General features: G+C 40.5%; 1 protein-coding gene and 1 pseudogene across 2 annotated transcripts in view; both read right to left on the reverse strand.

The window, feature by feature from the left end:
- Window positions 1-616, reverse strand: part of LOC146470514 (uncharacterized) — an 8,958-nt gene extending 8,342 nt beyond the window's left edge. The window contains exon 1 of the mRNA XM_085122559.1: window positions 1-616. This exon is cut by the window's left edge and continues 778 nt beyond it. The gene's annotated coding sequence lies outside the window, so the exon portion shown is untranslated.
- Window positions 617-1,680: 1,064 nt separating this feature from the next.
- LOC146470515 (transient receptor potential cation channel subfamily A member 1 homolog) lies at window positions 1,681-8,710 on the reverse strand (annotated as a pseudogene). The gene is made up of 4 exons (XR_014867006.1): window positions 7,616-8,710; window positions 6,763-6,863; window positions 4,822-4,947; window positions 1,681-4,515 (listed from the first exon to the last, which is right to left on the reverse strand). The product of XR_014867006.1 is annotated as a transient receptor potential cation channel subfamily A member 1 homolog (transcript).
- Between the last annotated feature and the right edge of the window lie 9,645 nt (window positions 8,711-18,355).

The following is an 18,355-nucleotide window of genomic DNA, read 5'->3' on the forward strand; positions in this document are numbered from 1 at the left end:
TCAGTGTTCGCCTGAGGGAAGACCGATAGAAAGACTTCTGTTCCTCTTCATTTGCAGTTAAAATCGCTACAGAGCGGAACATGCATAAATCTTTTCTTGCTAAGTCAGATAAACAACACTTATGTTACCATAGGTCAAATCAATTTCCGAACAAAGAAAAGTCGTCGTCATTTTACCGCAACAGCAATTGAATACCAGCATGACGTCACCGCCATAAAAGTTCAATATAACAGCTCACGCAAAAATACGATATAAATTGAGAAAAGTGTTATGATGAATAGTCAACTTAGTGGAAACACACATAAATGGTGTACCTTCACCATAAATTCATCATGGGATAACTTCATCCTTTAACAGGCAAATAATAATATTTAGAATGAAGAGGCTGATATTATATCTACGTTAAAGCTTTCATTATTCATTTGAATCAGGCTATATTCGATAACTTTGTTTATCTTTACGACAGTAGCTAGGAAGGCCAATATTGCGATGGGAGATAAAACAATAACAGGGAAGAGGAACGTTATAGCGCTTATTAAGTGTCTCAAACTTTAGATGAAAGTCTGTTATCATGACAATACTAGATTAGAGCTCTCGAAAATTGAATGATAAACAGTGTTGTTTTAGTGGTTCAATTTTATCCTTGGTTTGAATTTTATCTTTCTATTGTTCTTGGGCATGGTAATGTATGATAATGAGTTTGAAACAATGGAAAATAAAATTTAAACCAAGGATAAAATTGAACCACAACATAGTCACTGCGAGTTGTCAAATTCTCCTACGGCGTTGCTAGCCAATCAAAAAGAAGGATTGTTGGTTTAAAGACCGGATATGCTTTATGTGGTCTATCGAGAGAGAGAAAGCAAGGAAGAAAAAACTTGAGACAACGAATTAAATTTCTGCGTTAGACGCACTTCCGATTTTCGAGTTTATGACGTCAATTGACATTTATAGAACACTATCGATGACCTTTTTCCGATTTCTTCCTTTTCTGGCTCGTGTAAACATGTACACAGGTACTAAATTAGTCCACCGTTAGTGGAGATTCTTCCTTTAATTTAATTTAATTTAATTTAACTTTACAGTTCTACGATACACATTTTGCCGAGCCTCAATGCGCTTACAATTGAAAAAAGTCTACTTATGACAAAAACTAACAATGTTACTGGTTCACTCGATTTGTAAAATTGTTGGTTTTGATACTGTAACATCGCCAATATCATATGTATAGCGTGTTTAATAAACCCTGACATATTGGTGTTTGACAAGTACATTTTGGAAACTGTGTTAACGACGTTAATACACGATAATTTGTACTTCACAACACGATTTGTGAAGTTCAGTTTGCCCTGAGAATCCATATATAACATTGTGTATTTTGTTCATGTTATAAAACGATATTGATATAAGGGTTAAGGAGTGAAAATTTCACTTATGCATGTTTCAATTCCTGCTGTTAGTAGCGTCCCCCACCACACCTCACCCCCCCCCCCCCCCACCTCTCCCCTCCTTCTCCCCTGGGCGGGGGGATTTTGATTTTACTTGACGCTCTGCTCCCCACAATTCCTGGTCCTAGTGACGTCAACTAAAAATAAATTGCTTCGTTTTACAAGAATATTAATTTCAAAGTTAAACGGTTCCGAAATGGAGCGAATAAATTCAAGAAAGAAGGCCCACAAATGGCCCGGGAATTCTCCGGAGGATGGTGTCAGTAAGAATTGAACCATGAATTTATAGAGGTTCTGGAAACGGAACATACCACTGTGAATTTACTTGTAGCAGTTGGCGTAAGATATTTCCAACGAACGACCATATCTATCGTCTTCATTAAGTTTCACGCTCACAGTTATTTTATAACCGTTTCATTCTCAGAATAGAGCGTAAATTGGAAACTAAAAAATATCCCTCATTTGCAAAAACAAAACAGGCAAGAACAAACTAAACATCAGCACTTCGAGTAAAAGGTGCTACTTCAACCTTTCATTTGAAAGGTCACACTGTGGGATTATTTGATCCAGGATTAAGCGTTAGATTTACTTTACATATGTCATAAGGTTTGCCTTCACAAGAGAATACCAAATCTCTGTGAAATTTTGCTTGTCGAAGCGGAGAACGTATTTTCTTATTTAATTCTTTTTCTCTTAGTTTAATGAATCATTTCTATTTTGTGCTGTTAATTTTCTGTTCCTTTTGAGCGTGTAAACAATTATCAACGCTACCCACCTCGAATAGCCCTTGCTAATTGTGGGTATCTAATATTGTAATAAGTCATCTCTTATAATAAATTGTTGTTGTTATTGTTGTTGTTGTAAACATCATCTTGCTCAGGCAACACCTGACTTGCATTTACTCTCAACACAATGATTTTCATATGCGACTACAAAACTAGTTTCGTCTGCGACCTCGTCGGTTGGAAACCAGATGCCTGTCAAATTATTTACATTATAAAATTATTTACAAATCATTTCAGAACAAAGTGTGCCAGTATAAAAAGTATAACATAATAAAAGTTTCAGAATTGAGCCTTGAAAAACAAAAACCAGAGCTTTTAGTGAGTTTGTTCGCATTCATTCCTTGGACGAATCGTTACCGAGGGAGATTACACGATTTCAACGCAAGCTACCACAGAAGTTATTGGCGGTACTTAGTTCCTTAGAATTTGCTGTTAAAATCAATATCCTTCACTAGTGATCTGTCCGCCTCAACAATTTGAAAACCACCCACAGTGCTGGTTTTTGCTGTTTTGGTAGCGGAAACAGTCTTCTCTGTCTTTTCTCTTCGTTAAGGTTTTTTTCCAGCCTGACCATCAGTCGGTAAGCAAGCCTCCAGATCTTCTACTCTAGCCGTCATTTCCTGTTCATATTCATCATAGTGCAAGCTGACGTCTTTGAATTCGCTCTCTAGCTGGTTAAACCTTGTGCTGATGTGGCTTTCGAGTGCGCTGGCTTGTAATTTGGCCTTGGCCTTGAGAGTTTTGAGTTTCGATTCGACGCTACTCTCAATACTTCCAAACCTCTCCTCCATGTAAGTCTTAAACCTGGCCACTTCTTCATTAACACGGGTTATTGCGGACATCTGTGTTTTCCCATGCTTCGTCAGCCGGAGAAATTGCCGATCTAGCGACTTTTGCATCTCACTCTGACACTGTTTCAGGAGATTGATGTCTTCCAGCACAATATCGAACTCGCTTTTCTCGACTTTTCCAAACTACTTTCCTCCGAGTCGATTATTTACAATGGTATGGACCAAGGCAATCTTTTCTGTTTCTTTCCTCTTCTGGTCTTCTTCATCAGATATGATCACGAGATAGTCGCTCTCTTCTGGGCAGCAAATGGTGCGAAGATGTTCTCTGTAGCGTCTAACTGTCTTTTTGGACGCGTCCGATTCCAGATCTTGAAGAAGACGCGCGCGTTGCGTAGTCGCCGTGGCGCGGGCATTGTCATAAACACGTTGGAACGTATTGGACAGCAGCCCAATGTACATATTCATCAATGCAACAGCAGAAATTGCTAGAAATGTTCCACAAAGCACACGCGTCATGACTGGGTCGACTTCCTCCAGGTCATCGAAACGGTAGTTGCCTACTAGAGGATATTGAAGAATGGTATATGTCAGGTGGGACACGGTGTCGTACCCCGTGACAGGATGTTTGGAACGACCACCAAACAACATCCAAAAAGCAACAGCGTAAGGGATGTAAAACATGCCAAGGACAAAACCCCATCTGAAGGTGTCCTCTACAATGTTACCCAAGATAACCACAAATGGACCTTGAGTAGGGAAGGGTCGGGCAAACTTAAGCAGTCTGAGCCAGACTATAATGACGGTGCATGCGAAGATCCTAATAAAAACGTCACTGTATTTATTGCTTTGAACTGCGACATTGATGACATGAAGTATGATGACGATTATGAGCATCGCATAGGTCACCCAGTCAATATAATTCCATCTGTCTTGAAAATAAGACCTTTCGCGTTCCTGAATGTGTTGAACATGCTGCTTGATAAATGTTTCCTCTTGAGTCCATCGTGGATGACAGAACTGCAAATCCCGCTTGATCTCGTTTTCTCTCCAGGCGATAAGTTTGTTGTTTTCCCGCCTCGACTGGTAAAACTCTTTCACCTCTTTTCTGATTTCGTTGAACGTTAAGATCATAACGAGTATCTCTAGAGGTATTCGCCAGCCGTTCTTGCTGAAAGGAAAGTAGTAATTGTCCACGTTTGTCGGATGAGTCATTCCGAGAACAGTGTAGGCAACAGTAAGCAAGACGTTAAGGAAGATTCCTAACCATGCCCTCATGCCAAAAAATTGCCATTTCACTTCAATCAATCGTTGAAACAAAGGATGCATGACCAACTCGAAGCAGTTCATTTCTACGACTGCTTGCAAAGGTGATATGCGGAACAAGTGATCTTTTCTGTCTGGTGAATCGCAATGTTCCAGGAAGTTGAGATAATATCGCTGCTTGCGGTGAGATTTGTCCGTAATATGGAACTGATCCAGCGCTCAAAGTGCCTATTAAGTCAAGAAAGGGATGTAAAATTAACCAGTGCCTTCCAAAAGGCGTATTGATTTGTATGGTTACACTTAAACAATTTATTGAAAGATTCGGAGTCATTTAAAACACCCTAAGTGGGGTGAAGTGAGTCAAGAAATCGAAAAGTTAAGAAGGGCTCAGCATAAGTCCTAATCAGTTGGATTTCGCCGGTACCGGTGCCGCGTTGTCAAAGGCTAGCTATTCGTTCTTAATGATTGCTTTGTAGCGAAAACCTCATTAAGTAAACTGATCTTATCCATACGAAAAGAAACCTTGTTACTCACCACACTGGGCATTTTTGTGACCATTAACGTCAATGCTGACATCCCGCTATCATCCCGCGTCCCGGCAGATGCACTCGCTTCCATCAACACTCTGGCACATTCGGGGCTGTTGGTTTCCGCTGCAATCTGCAAACGAATTTAAGAGGACGTTTTTACTTTGGCTAAAGCTCAATTATGTTACCAGTGTGAGCATGAAAACGTTAAAAAGCTTATATCGACGTGACATATAAATATTTGAGGGGAACTGTAGTATTCTAAAATTTACTTAGGCAGCGTTTACACGAACGCGGTTTCAAATCGTCATGGTTTCATGCCCTTGAAACCGCATCGAAAACGATACGATTTCAAAGCGTTTACACGGCGCCAATCTCACCGTTTTAAAGTGCTTACGTTATGCCGTTCCCAGGCACTCATTATCGAGGAAGAGGATCTGGGTGCGATTATCACGTCGCCATTTTTGTCAACATGGCGAAAAATAGCGCACAATTCACATGGACTGAAATTAAAGTGGTGATCGTGTAAGCCAGCGCTGCACTCCGTGCGAGGTTCACCATTTTGAATCTTCGCGCCCAAGTGAAATCTCGCGTCAAAATAGTAACCGCGTTCAAATCGATGTGGTTTTCCCGTTTACACGACAGATGAAACCGTATCGTTTTGAAAACGCTCCACTTTTGCCAGCGTTTTCAAATCGACCCGGTTTCGGCAACGGTCTCGACCAGCATCATGTAAACGGAAGGTGTAACCGCATCGATAAATGAAACCGCGTTCGTGTAAACGCTGCCTTACACTGAACTTTCACGAACAAAATAAAGACGTTCTTGCTTAATCTTAAGCTGGGTATGTTCTCGACAGGTTCTCAAACTTTTGGCCAATCTCAACCTCGACGTTCTTTGTGATAACGTGAACTGATTTGCTGAGGGTGCCTCGTTGCCGTGGTTTCAACCCATACCACGATGAGTGCAATAGCTTATTGAGAAGCAATTCTTTGGAATGCAATTATCGGCCATGACAAGGCCTTCGAGAACACCAGATACAAAGACAGAGAAAAAGGTTGGACTCCAACGAAATTTTCAGGAATTTAGTGAGTTCGCTTTGTAAGTTCAGCCTCAATGGGTTATTTTAGGTTTTCGGATGAGTTGTATAGAGTTTCAGACATTTGTATCTTTTTATTCTCAGTATTTTTACCCCGCAACTTCTGCGGTGAACCAGCAACATTATTTTGTTTGTAGAGGGATACAATAGGCCTCCGTGCCTGTAAGAATCAAGATCCTTTTCCTTAAGATTTTTGGCGCTTATCCTCTTAAACCGTCGTGGAATAAGGCAATGGCAAAACAGGGAAAAGCGAAATCACGGTAGGTTTTTAGCGTAAATTTCTTCATTACGTTATTTCAGTGTAGTGCTCTTGTAAAGGTAGCCTCCCTCGCAGACGTTCTTAGGGGTTCGTCACGCGTTCCTGCGTTCGTGGGGCAGGAACGCGTGACGAACCCCTTAGAACGTCTGCGTGGGAGGCTATTGTAAAGGGTACCGTGATCCCGATGTCTTGTTTGATCGTTTCGTCACCAAACCCTGACCCTCAATTTACATGTTATCTTTTTTCTTGCATTAAATAAAACGAGATTCAGACTACATGTACATTAAGGGAGCGCGCAAAACCGAGTGCTTGTTAGTGTAGAGTGAAGTTGCGAACATTAATTCATACAAGAGTGAGAATAGCCCGATGAAAATAAAACTTGCGCAACAAAGTTTGAATCTCGAATCTTAATTGTTAAGAGTCCGCCCTTAAAATTAGTCGAATCCTATATCCTGTCGACAATCAGTATAACCCCAAATTTCGTTCTTTCTTTTTCCAAGGTTTCCTTATCCTTTATCGTAAATGAAATTCTTGCATCTTGGAAAAACTATCGGGTGCCTTGTTGTCAGCATTATATCTAAATACCTGACCATATCTAAACGTCTAAACGTGACCATCTCTGGATAATCTGCTGAGGCAGCCACGTGTAGCGGTGTTCGACCATAATCATCAGCTTTGTTAATTCCTGCACCTATACATCAAGAATTATCAAAAATATCATCACAACTACGAATGTTCTTAGCCATGTTTACCTCAATGCACGCTATAGGGGTCTTATTTTGGTTCACAGGATTTAGTTTGTTGAACAGTTTGCCTGCACCTTAACAACAAGAGGCCGAAATATCATCACAGCAATGAATCTCTCAGAATTTCAAAACAATACACCTTGGTGAACGATTTTCTTCCTTTTTGCCAGTTCCTGTTGTTTGATAACGTTTTGCTATCGAAAGTCGAGAAATGATTATTTTTAAATGATATCTAATGGTTTTAAACCTCTCCTGATTTTCGTTGCTGGGCTACCATCTTTTTGTGGTTTTGGAAACGATTGTGATATGTAGACAAAGATCACCAAAAGGAAAAAACTTGGAAGTGCATATAACCAGACTTACTATGGTTACAGCGATGTTTTGCTCTTGGGATATGATCACGGCCAAGCTTATCTTAACAATAACTTAACTATAATATAGCTCTCATCTAGCGCTATTTTTTGCAGAGAGCAAGTTTTGTGTCTTGTATTTAGGTATTTCTCGAAACGTATGTACTTAGCATACACTTCAGATTAAAATACAAGAATCATTAAAAACAGAGCTATGGAAGAATATCGACTATCGACAAAAATACTGCGATGACCCAATCCTTTAGTTTGATACGAGCTGTATTTGTAACACCGTACACTTAAAGAGATTTTGACCAGCTGTAGGAATGGGAGCTTTATTTTCCTACCTTGTTCAATGAAGAACTGTGCAACATCTACTCCCCATGTTCTGGACACTTCATGAAGTAACGTTTGATCGAATCGATCACAGGTGTTCACTGAAGCCCCTGCTCGTAACAACGACCTAATTTGCTCCAGGTCCAATGAATCCTCCACACCATCAGCGCCCGACAGATTGATGAAATAATGCAGCAAGGCTTGGTTTCGATCTATCGGCTTCTTGTCTCCTTCAAACTCGGTTTCAACAGTTTGGTGAGCACGTCTCTTTTCTCCTTGATCACCTTGTGCCTTTTTTCCATTTTCACCATCGTTCTCCTCGTGCAATTCGTCAGCAACTTCCAAGATCGTGGCGTATGTTCCTGCATTTTCCTTTCTTTTTCTTGAACGTGCATTGTTCGAGGACGCATTCATCTCTTGCAAGACTTTCTCACAGTTCGCCAGATTACTGTTTCGCCTTTTCATCGATCCGCTTGGTGCTGGAGGCAGCATCACTCGGCTATCATATTCACTTTGTGGTACGATTGGTAAAGCATTTTGGTCTCCACTGACTGAAGACTTTGGACCAATGGGTTGACGAAACTCATAGTCCAAGAACTGCGGAGGTGCACCATCTGCCACTTTTGCTCGTTGCAATCTGCCATCACCATCCGTCTCCTCTTCCTCCATTGGAAAGACTCTATTACGTGTCAGCATTTCTAGTGCCGAGATATTTAAATTTTCTTTGAGACGAACAAACCTCACTGGTTTGAAAAACGGCTTACTGTGGGGCGTGTTAAGAGTTTTTCGCTTGAACGGGAGAATATAGGAAACATATATAAAAACTTTCTCCCTGGCAACGGTAAGAAGTCGGAAGTCCTTGGTAAAAAAGAAGGAAATCAACTAATTTTGAGCCCGTGGTTACGGATATAATTAAGTGCCTTAGCCTTTTAGTTGCTAACTTACGCCGCTTGACAACGGAAGTTAGACAGTAAGTCTTGGTGATGACAAGTTAACGATGTTGAACAAGTTAGTCAAGCGGAGATGACGCCTTTTATTAAAACTTTGGTGGGACATCGTCTGTATGACTGTCGCTGACCAAAGTAAACACACAGAAACAAATCTTAGGATACGTTTGATTGCCTCAGTGAAATATAATGCAGCGAAAAAACCGCAAAATATTATTTAAACATGTTTCGGGAGACACTACAATACAAAATAGGCCTCGAATCTTGTGAGAGCTATAAGAAAATTTAACATACAAGTCTTAAAAGGATACCCTAAGGACAGTTCCGTTCATTCTTGCTGAGTTGTTTGCAACAGATGCTGCCCACTGACGAACACTGAACATTCGTTCGTATTTTGACGCAAAGCCAGGTTATTGTTTATTCATCTTGTCTTTGAATATAATACGATAGGACGATTAGTGCACAGTGCTACACGCCTCGTCGGCTATAAGATAATATGTATAAATTTAGACTCGGTTTTGGGTCACCCAACGGGAACATTTAAACAAAATAAAATAATAATCCATTTTGTGGCCTTAAAAGGCATATTTTTGTAAGCCAATACTGTATATCGATCTGATCAGTTCAGATTCTTTAGCTGAAAAAATATAAATCTCCGAAAATCTTAGGAAGTGGGATCTAATTTCCCTGATTCTGGCCTTCCGAACATGCTAGCCGACCTTATTCCGCACCTGCCTCTCCGAGGAAGAAAAAGAATTACTGTGTTACGAATATTTGAGGTGGCATTTTGCTAAAAAAAAAAAAAAGCTGAAGGTTTTCATCATAGTTTAGACCGAATTTCTGAAACGGTTAGGACCTCCTTAACAGATATCGGCACCAAAACAAACGATAATTATTGTTTTAATAAACAGGTGGCTCATTCAAAGTAAATTAGCGTTTGTCTCTAGTTATTATCTGTTAAATTAACAGGTATACATCTAGGTGCTCTAATGTCCCCAGTTGCCATCCGACACAACTGATCTGACACGTTGTGGTTTGAAAAATTACCATAACAATTAATTGGTAGAGGTCTACATGCTTAGTTTTAAATTTAAAACTGACCACTGATTATTAGCAACACTCAGCTTGTGTAATATTGATATCAGTCGTTTTGGCCCGGTTAGACGATCAATTTTTTAAGTTGGAACCGAATAATGTTTGAAAATTATGCCTCCAAGTTTGAAAGTGTTGTTCTGGAACGTTCACCTGAATCACCCCGAAGTTGCGTTGACTAGTGACAAAGTACACAAAGTACTGAATGTTGTGTCCCTAGCACTATGGACACAAACTATGGATCAGAATAAACCCATGAAAATCCTACTGAGCGTTAGCCCTGGTAAGAAAATGGGAGACTGCACTCTCCATCTCCATACTAGAGCTAACGCTCTGGGCTGAGTTGCTCGAAGCATGGTTAGCGCTAACCATTGGTTAAGAGGTATTAAAACCTATAGGTTTTTATGGTATTTAACCCGGGTTAGTGCTAACCATGCTTCGAGAACCTGGGCCCTGTAGGATGAAACTTTGATGCCTCTCATCTTCGATTTTTATATTTTCACAAAACGATCTGCAAAGTGGCATCTTTCGAAAACGCAAACATTTGAAAACCCATCCGTGTTGACAGCTTAAAAAAGGAAAGTCTTCAAGCCACCTCCACCTGGACAGCGAAAACGACAACTCCCAGCTTGAAACAATTGGTCATGTGATGTACGGAGTTGCACTCCCCCAACGGGAATGAGGTTGGCTTGCCTTGAGACTACAATTAGTATCGTTCGTATGGTATTGTAGCCTCCCACTCAGTCGTGTTTTAATAGGGGACTCGTATTACCTCCTCCCCACAAACAGCGGAGGTAATACGAGTCCCCTAAAAACGGCTGAGTGGGAGGCTAATGGTTTTGATGCTTGCGTACATGTAGGCTCGATTACCAGCTGCTGTTCGGGAAATAAGCCCAGGGAGGAAAGCCATGTAGTTGTTGTACCGTTTGTTTCGTTTTCATATTTGTGTCTTTTTCATCAGTGAAACAGGAAAAATGACCTGAAGACAGTCAAGTGGACGAAGAAGTTTCTTCCGTTTTCGAAGAAACGCAAACTTTTAAAACGCATTTGTCTGTTTGCCAGTATGGAATTAGGGCTACCTGAGTGGTTTTACGTTTTTTTCTCCTTCTTTTTCGTTGTCGTGTTTGCAAAGAAGCTAGGATTACCCCAGCTACGTGCTAGAGTTAGCAGGCGGGACAATCTTTTCGGGCAGTGATAACTCCCCTTAGGCCCTACTCGAGACAGCGTTTAACTCGTTCCTCAGTTAAGTCAAAATTTACTTTTAGCCACTTCAAAGGCGGGTATTTTAAGACATATGAGATTTTAGTAAATCGAAATTAAATTTAATTCTACAGAAAAAAAATTCTTCGGATTAACAGTGTATTTCGGCTCTTTCCTAATTTGGTCGCCAAAAACCTTCGAAACTTGTTTTAAAAAACGTCTGCCTAAAATACTAATATGGGAGCAAATTTTCCTCTCTTGCAGCTAGTAGCTGAATTGCGGAGGAATCAGAGGGTGAGATCGGACGCCGGCCTATAGAAGGCACCTCTGGCTGCCGCCTCAGTCCATACATGATCTCACCCCACCCCCCCAGACCAATGACGGCTCTTATCTAAATCAGATAGACCATGCACATACACAAGCACGTTGATTTGGAAATTGAACCGAAAAGTTGAAAATTTGAATGTTTGCAACAAAAGTCAGCTTTGGCGCTAAAATAATTTTCTTGACTGAAAGGGTGACTTTTGAGTTGTATCTTCTGTTTGTGTAATCCTATCTGAACAATTTGGTTGTGATGTGAAACGAATCTAAAACGAGGAAACAAAATTATTGCAAAACACTACTTTCTACGGTGGCCCAAAAGTGTCACGGCAATTTCAATTTCATCACGGCAATTTCAATTTCACCACGGCAATTTCAACTTCGCTCACGGCAATTTCAACTTTGTCACGGCAGTTTCAATTTCACCACGGCAACTTCAACTTCGTTCACGACAATTTCAACTTCGTCACGGCAATTTCAATTTCACCACGGCAATTTCAATTTTGTCACGGCAATTTTCAACTTCGTTCACGGCAATTTCAATTTCAATTTCAATTTCACCACAGGGAGTCCACAAAAGTTGTGAAAAAGAAATAAATTGATAAATTATTGACTTACGTTGTTCGTTTCTTATGGTTTTCTATAGTGCTCATTTGCATAAAATTTACGCGACAGCACTAATGTCGTGTACTGAGTTGTGCGCGAGCTGATCTGCCGCTGCTGACTTTACTATATAAATATTGACGAGGGAGGCAACTTTTTCGCGAAGTAATTTGAACACACTCAGCAAAATAGCTTTGAACGTTCGACTTGTTCGCCTCTTTGCAACCAAATTCGTATTAAATGAAAGCTGGATAATTTTGGAACACACTTACCTGTTAGAATCCCAAGAAAAAACAATTTTGAGCCAGCATTTGAGCTCCCTTTTCGTAGTTTTGCTCGGTGAAGTTTTTCGCAACAGCTGCGGCCAGTTACCTTGGCGCAGACGTCACAGATTGCGCGAACTGAAATTCTACTTTGGTTTTATTTACAAAATTTAGATTTGAGCGACAAGTCGGCTGAAATTTATTTCCGGCCCCGCTCAATTTGTGACTAAGGGCCTCTTCATATGATCCCGGTTACCGGGATGGCTCGGTAAGCGGGATGAATTTTGCAGTCCGTTCATATGGGAAATTTCATCCCGGTTACCGAGATGAAAAGTGGTGACGCGGTCAATCGAGCGTGACAAGCCCGGCAAGAATTTTTCATTTTTATCGGTTCTACAAACCTCAAAAGTATTATATCTTTATCTCTACTACGAAAAGGAATTATTTTGAACTAGAACATCTCAGAAATGAGCCGTAATAATCAAATATATCCGTTCTAAGACGCGAATGTTTGGTTATAGACTTCATCCCGGTAACCGGGATACCGTGTTCATATGAGAAAATTTTCGTCCCGGGCTCCCGAGATCTCGGTCGCTGAAACCGAGATCTCGGTAACCGGGCTGGCCCGCCTTCTCATATGAACACATCGAATTTTTTACAAAAGAAATAGGAGTGAGGCGAGATCTCGGTAAGCGGGCTAGCCCGGTCAACCGGGATCATATGAAGAGGCCCTAAACAGGGAGCGGTGACTGTCCATGGCTGTCGCGCAAAAACATCTTTGCGAGGTAGGGAGAGGCGACATTTCGCTCGAGATGGCGCGTAAATCTGTGACGTCTGCGCCAAGGTAACTGGCCGCAGCTGTTGCGAAAAACTTCACCGAGCAAAACTACGAAAAGGGAGCTCAAATGCTGGCTCAAAATTGTTTTTTCTTGGGATTCTAACAGGTAAGTGTGTTCCAAAATTATCCAGCTTTCATTTAATACGAATTTAGTTGCAAAGAGGCGAACAAGTCGAACGTTCAAAGCTATTTTGCTGAGTGGGTTCAAATTGCTTCGCGAAAAAGTTGCCTCCCTTGTCAATATTTATATAGTAAAGTCAGCAGATGCAGATCAGCTCGCGCACAACTCAGTACACGACATTAGTGCTGTCACGTAAATTTTATGCAAATGAGCACTATAGAAAACCATAAGAAACGAACAACGTAAGTCAATAATTTATCAATTTATTTCTTTTTCACGACTTTTGTGGACTCCCTGTGGTGAAATTGAAATTGAAATTGCCGTGAACGAAGTTGAAACAAGATGCCTGCTATACTGGCATTACGCGTGATGCTGGGGCTGATTCATTTATTCCAACTGTATGCTTCGCCGATTGATAAAACTATCCTTGCTAATGGAATAGTTTGAGTCACGACGATCGCGTTACGTTGTTTCCCTTGCGTTACGCTACTCAGGGTTTCAAGGGAAATTGCGGGAATTCCATTGCGATAACGTAAGCTTCTCAATGACCTCTTTTCAGTCTCGCGTCGTGGTCTAAGACTGTCAAACAAAGCACGATTCCTTCGCCAGGAATTTACCAATTTCCACCGTTTTAAATGTTGGGTGCTTCTTAGAAGTTATTCTTTCGATTTGCCGCTTCAAAATGGTGAAATTTCCGTTTGAAAACGGCACACTTGAGTCCAGAACATGTTAACAATATGGGGCCAAATTTAATCTGTTTTTAATAAATAGATCAAATGATGCGTTGACGTCACACAGGTAGGGGTGAGTGGGTCCCCTCCCTCGCGATATAAGCGACAAGAATGGATTTTGATTGGCCTGCTTCTGTTGAAGACAATCAGAACAATACACCCCGAGTAGGAGAGGGGTGAGTTTAATGAATAAATTAATGTACCGATTTGTAGCTACGAGGAAGAAAAAAAACAAGATGCCTGCTATACTGGCATTACGCGTGATGCTGGGGCTGATTCATTTATTCCAACTGTATGCTTCGCCGATTGATAAAACTATCCTTGCTAATGGAATAGTTTGAGTCACGACGATCGCGTTACGTTGTTTCCCTTGTGTTACGCTACTCAGGGTTTCAAGGGAAATTGCGGGAATTCCATTGCGATAACGTAAGCTTCTCAATGACCTCTTTTCAGTCTCGCGTCGTGGTCTAAGACTGTCAAACAAAGCACGATTCCTTCGCCAGGAATTTACCAATTTCCACCGTTTTAAATGTTGGGTGCTTCTTAGAAGTTATTCTTTCGATTTGCCGCTTCAAAATGGTGAAATTTCCGTTTGAAAACGGCACACTTGAGTCCAGAACATGTTAACAATATGGGGCCAAATTTAATCTGTTTTTAATAAATAGATCAAATGATGCGTTGACGTCACACAGGTAGGGGTGAGTGGGTCCCCTCCCTCGCGATATAAGCGACAAGAATGGATTTTGATTGGCCTGCTTCTGTTGAAGACAATCAGAACAATACACCCCGAGTAGGAGAGGGGTGAGCTTAATGAATAAACAAGATGCCTGCTATACTGGCATTACGCGTGATGCTGGGGCTGATTCATTTATTCCAACTGTATGCTTCGCCGATTGATAAAACTATCCTTGCTAATGGAATAGTTTGAGTCACGACGATCGCGTTACGTTGTTTTCCGTGTGTTACGCGACTCAGACTATCAGCGGAAATTTGTCAAATTCCATTACGATAACGTAAGCTTCTCAATGACCTCTTTTCTGTCTCGCGTCGTGGCCTAAGACTGTCAAACCAAGCACGATTCCTTCACTAAGAACTCACCAATTTCCACCGTTTTATGTGTCGGGTGCTTCTTAGAAGTTATTCTTTCGATTTACCGCTTCAAAATGGTGAAATTTTTGTTTGAAAACGGCACACTTGAGTCCAGAACATGTTAAAACAATATGGCGCGACTTAATCCGTCTTTAATAAATATATCAAATGATGCATTGACGTCACACAGGTAGGGGTGAGTGGGTCCCCTCCCTCGCGATATAAGCGACAAGAATGGATTTTGATTGGCCTGCTGTTGTTGAAGACAATCAGAACAATACATCCCGTGTAGGAGAGGGGAGAGTTTAATGAATAAATTAATGTACCGATTTGTGACTACGAGGAAGAAAAAAAAAGAAATCGACCCGTTTTTAGACACGGTATGCCCCTTCAGGGCATCCCGCGTAATTAATGTACCGATTTGTAGCTACGAAGAAGAAAAAAAAAAAGAAATCGACCCGTTTTTAGACACGGCATGCCTCCTCAGGGCATCCCGCGTAAAAAGAAATCGACCCGTTTTTAGACACGGTATGCCCCCTCAGGGCATCCCGCGTAATTGCCGTGACAAAATTGAAATTGCCGTGACGAAGTTGAAATTGCCGTGGTGAAATTGAAATTGCCGTGACAAAGTTGAAATTGCCGTGAACGAAGTTGAAATTGCCGTGGTGAAATTAAAACTGCCGTGACAAAGTTGAAATTGCCGTGATGAAATTGAAATTGCCGTGACACTTTTGGGCCACCGTAACTTTCTAATTGTTTCTCCGTTTGTGTGTAAACGGAGCATTTGTTGCGGAAACAGTTTTTGCTTCCGAGAAACAAAAATTGTTTTCTGATTCTTTTAAGACACATTTGCTACCGCAACAACTGTTTCCCTGTTTGCACAACCAGTAAAAGTTTTGGGTAAGCCCGGACCAAGGAAACACTACAAGTAGGTTACCAAGCTCGTTGTAAACAGGCCCTACAAAAGGTGAGATCGGCAATAGATGCCCTGTCCATGATAGTCATCCGGAACTCAAATACTAAAGTGTGCGCGTCCTCCATTCAGCTTAAAAAATATAAAATTAGTGTTTCATCAAATCGTTACAGGTAACTTCTGAATTGGAGGTTTTGTTTACATGGTTGGCCATAAACAACAAAACTAGCACGGCAAGCTTATATGTAGTTCATACGCGCTGAACATTTGAACTTGATATGTTAATTATTATTATTATTATTATTATTATTATTATTATTATTATTATTATTATTATTATTATTTTATTATTATTTTTTTTTTCAGAAATTAAATTCAAAAGTATCAAGATTTTACAACAAATATATGGGGATATGATAAATATGGCTGGCAGGCTGAGCAGCAGCTATTGCCACCCAGACATTTATTTTTTGTAAATTTCACAGCTCTTGAAAGCTATAAATTTCTCCCAGAGCACTGATATTCACCATGGTTACCAACTGTGGCATGCTTTTTCATTTTAAAGCATATTTTTCATTCATAGCATTGAGGCAAAATGTTAAACAATGACGTCAGCAAAGATTCTCCATACAGCTTCGCATAAGACCTTTTTAAGAGGCCCTTCATTTTCGGGAAGGGTTTATTTAGCAGGGTAGGGGCTTTTTACTGGAAGGAACTTTGCGTTTGAAGATTGGCTATGTTTGACAATACAAAGAGCTTTAAGCACTAGCTGAAGTTAGCAAAGCTAATTTGTAGCCTTAGCAGTCCATGGGCTGAAATTTGGGAAGTGGAGGTGCGGGCTCATAGTCTGAGAATTGTTTTTTTTTTTTTTGTTGGGGGGGAGATAGTATTATGTTGCTCCCTTTGCCTCTCAAATTTCTTAGAGTTGACTAATGCAGTTAAATTGAAAGCCACAAGAAAGTTGCAACAAGATATCACCGATATAAACCCTGCATGCACAGAATGCAACACAGAAAGGAAATGGAATAATGCCTTTCTAGGTTCTAGCACCGTAAAAAGATTAGGGAACTGGTCATAACAGGTTAGTTCAAGGAGGACCCATCTTGTCTGGAGTAGGGGGTTTATCAAAGACACCACCTATCATTTACCAACAAAATTTTATTGGCTTTAAAATTTGAGTTGACACAAAAATATTCAGCTAGCAAGAGTCAGCATTGCTAGATAAACAAGAAAAGTGAGGTTTGAATCCCACTGCCATTTTTTACTGCTGGATAGAGGGGTGGCCATGCAATGAAGACACCATCTTTTGAGGTTGAGGAAGGGGGTTGCAGGCCGAGGCCACCATCTATTTTGGGGTCTGGTCGGTCCTGTTCGAGCATAGTAGTTTTGACCACTGCCCTTATTCACCACTAACAAAGTTTTGGTAGACAAAAAGCAATGATAGAAGCACTCACCTTCTTGGCTTGTGTTTCCATGTAGCATTTTGTTCTCCCAAACTTCCACTTGTGCTACCATGTGACCCATTTAGCTATGAAAACATGGAAAATTAATGTTTCATGTTCAACATTCATCACTTAAAATCCCCAAAAGTTCAAATAAATATAACTAAACATATCTTTTAGCAATTGCCTTTATGATTCATATAAAAAATTGGGTTACTGGTGTCTAGCTCATCTCTAGACAACACATAGATTCTGATAAGCTGCTATAGTAAAAATAAATAAATAAATAAATAATCACTTTATTTAAGTGTCAATGTATTTAGCACTGAGCACTAATAGGGGACACTTTCCAAATCGAATTGGAATTTAGAAGTGTTGGTTTTTGAGGAGAGGGCAAAACTGGAGTACCTGGAGAAAAACGTCTCTGAGCAAGAATGAGAACCAACAACAAACTCAAAGCACATGAGGCTGAGTCCGGGAATCGACCCCAGGCCACATTGGTGGGAGGCGAGTGCTCTCACCACTGCATCATCCCTTCTCCCCCTAGTGACCTAATTTCTCCCTACAGTATCTGACACTTGATCAAAGACACAGGTGATGAGAATAACTGAAATGATCAACAAAGACAAGTGTCTTGTCAATGACATGTTTACAAATTCTCCCAGCTTAACTATACCATAAGAAATACTAGTGTATGGAGGTCACAGTGGTGGCGGCAGATCTTTGTTTACGTGTTTGGCCTCAATAGCACACATTGGCATAAACAGCAAAATAAACTACAGAGAAATGGTCTCCATAAATTGTGTAATAGTTTTTGAGAAGGAAGTGCTAAAAGTATGAAGATTTTACAAAGAAATAATGGATATAATGGCTGGGTGGTAACTCTTGCCACCCAGCGATACATTCTTTGCAAATTTCAGAGTTCTTGAAAGCTGATCTCTCTCAGAATAATCACCACACTAATATTAATTTACACCGATTACCCAGAATTTCATACTCTTTTGTTTAAGGTTTCTTTTTCTCAAAATAGCACCTTTATTTATTACGTCTGCCTCATAGCCTGTTGTTTGATATGCAAGTATGCTAACGTGGCAAAATGTAAACAATATCGTCACCAAAGATAAATTTCTCCTAAAGTAAACTCTGCTCATGATCAATTGTGTGGTTGAAATAAATATGTTCAGAGATCCT

Source organism: Pavona decussata, unplaced genomic scaffold (assembly GCF_977016875.1).
Source record: "Pavona decussata unplaced genomic scaffold, jaPavDecu1.1 SCAFFOLD_114, whole genome shotgun sequence".
Lineage (NCBI taxonomy): Eukaryota > Metazoa > Cnidaria > Anthozoa > Scleractinia > Agariciidae > Pavona > Pavona decussata.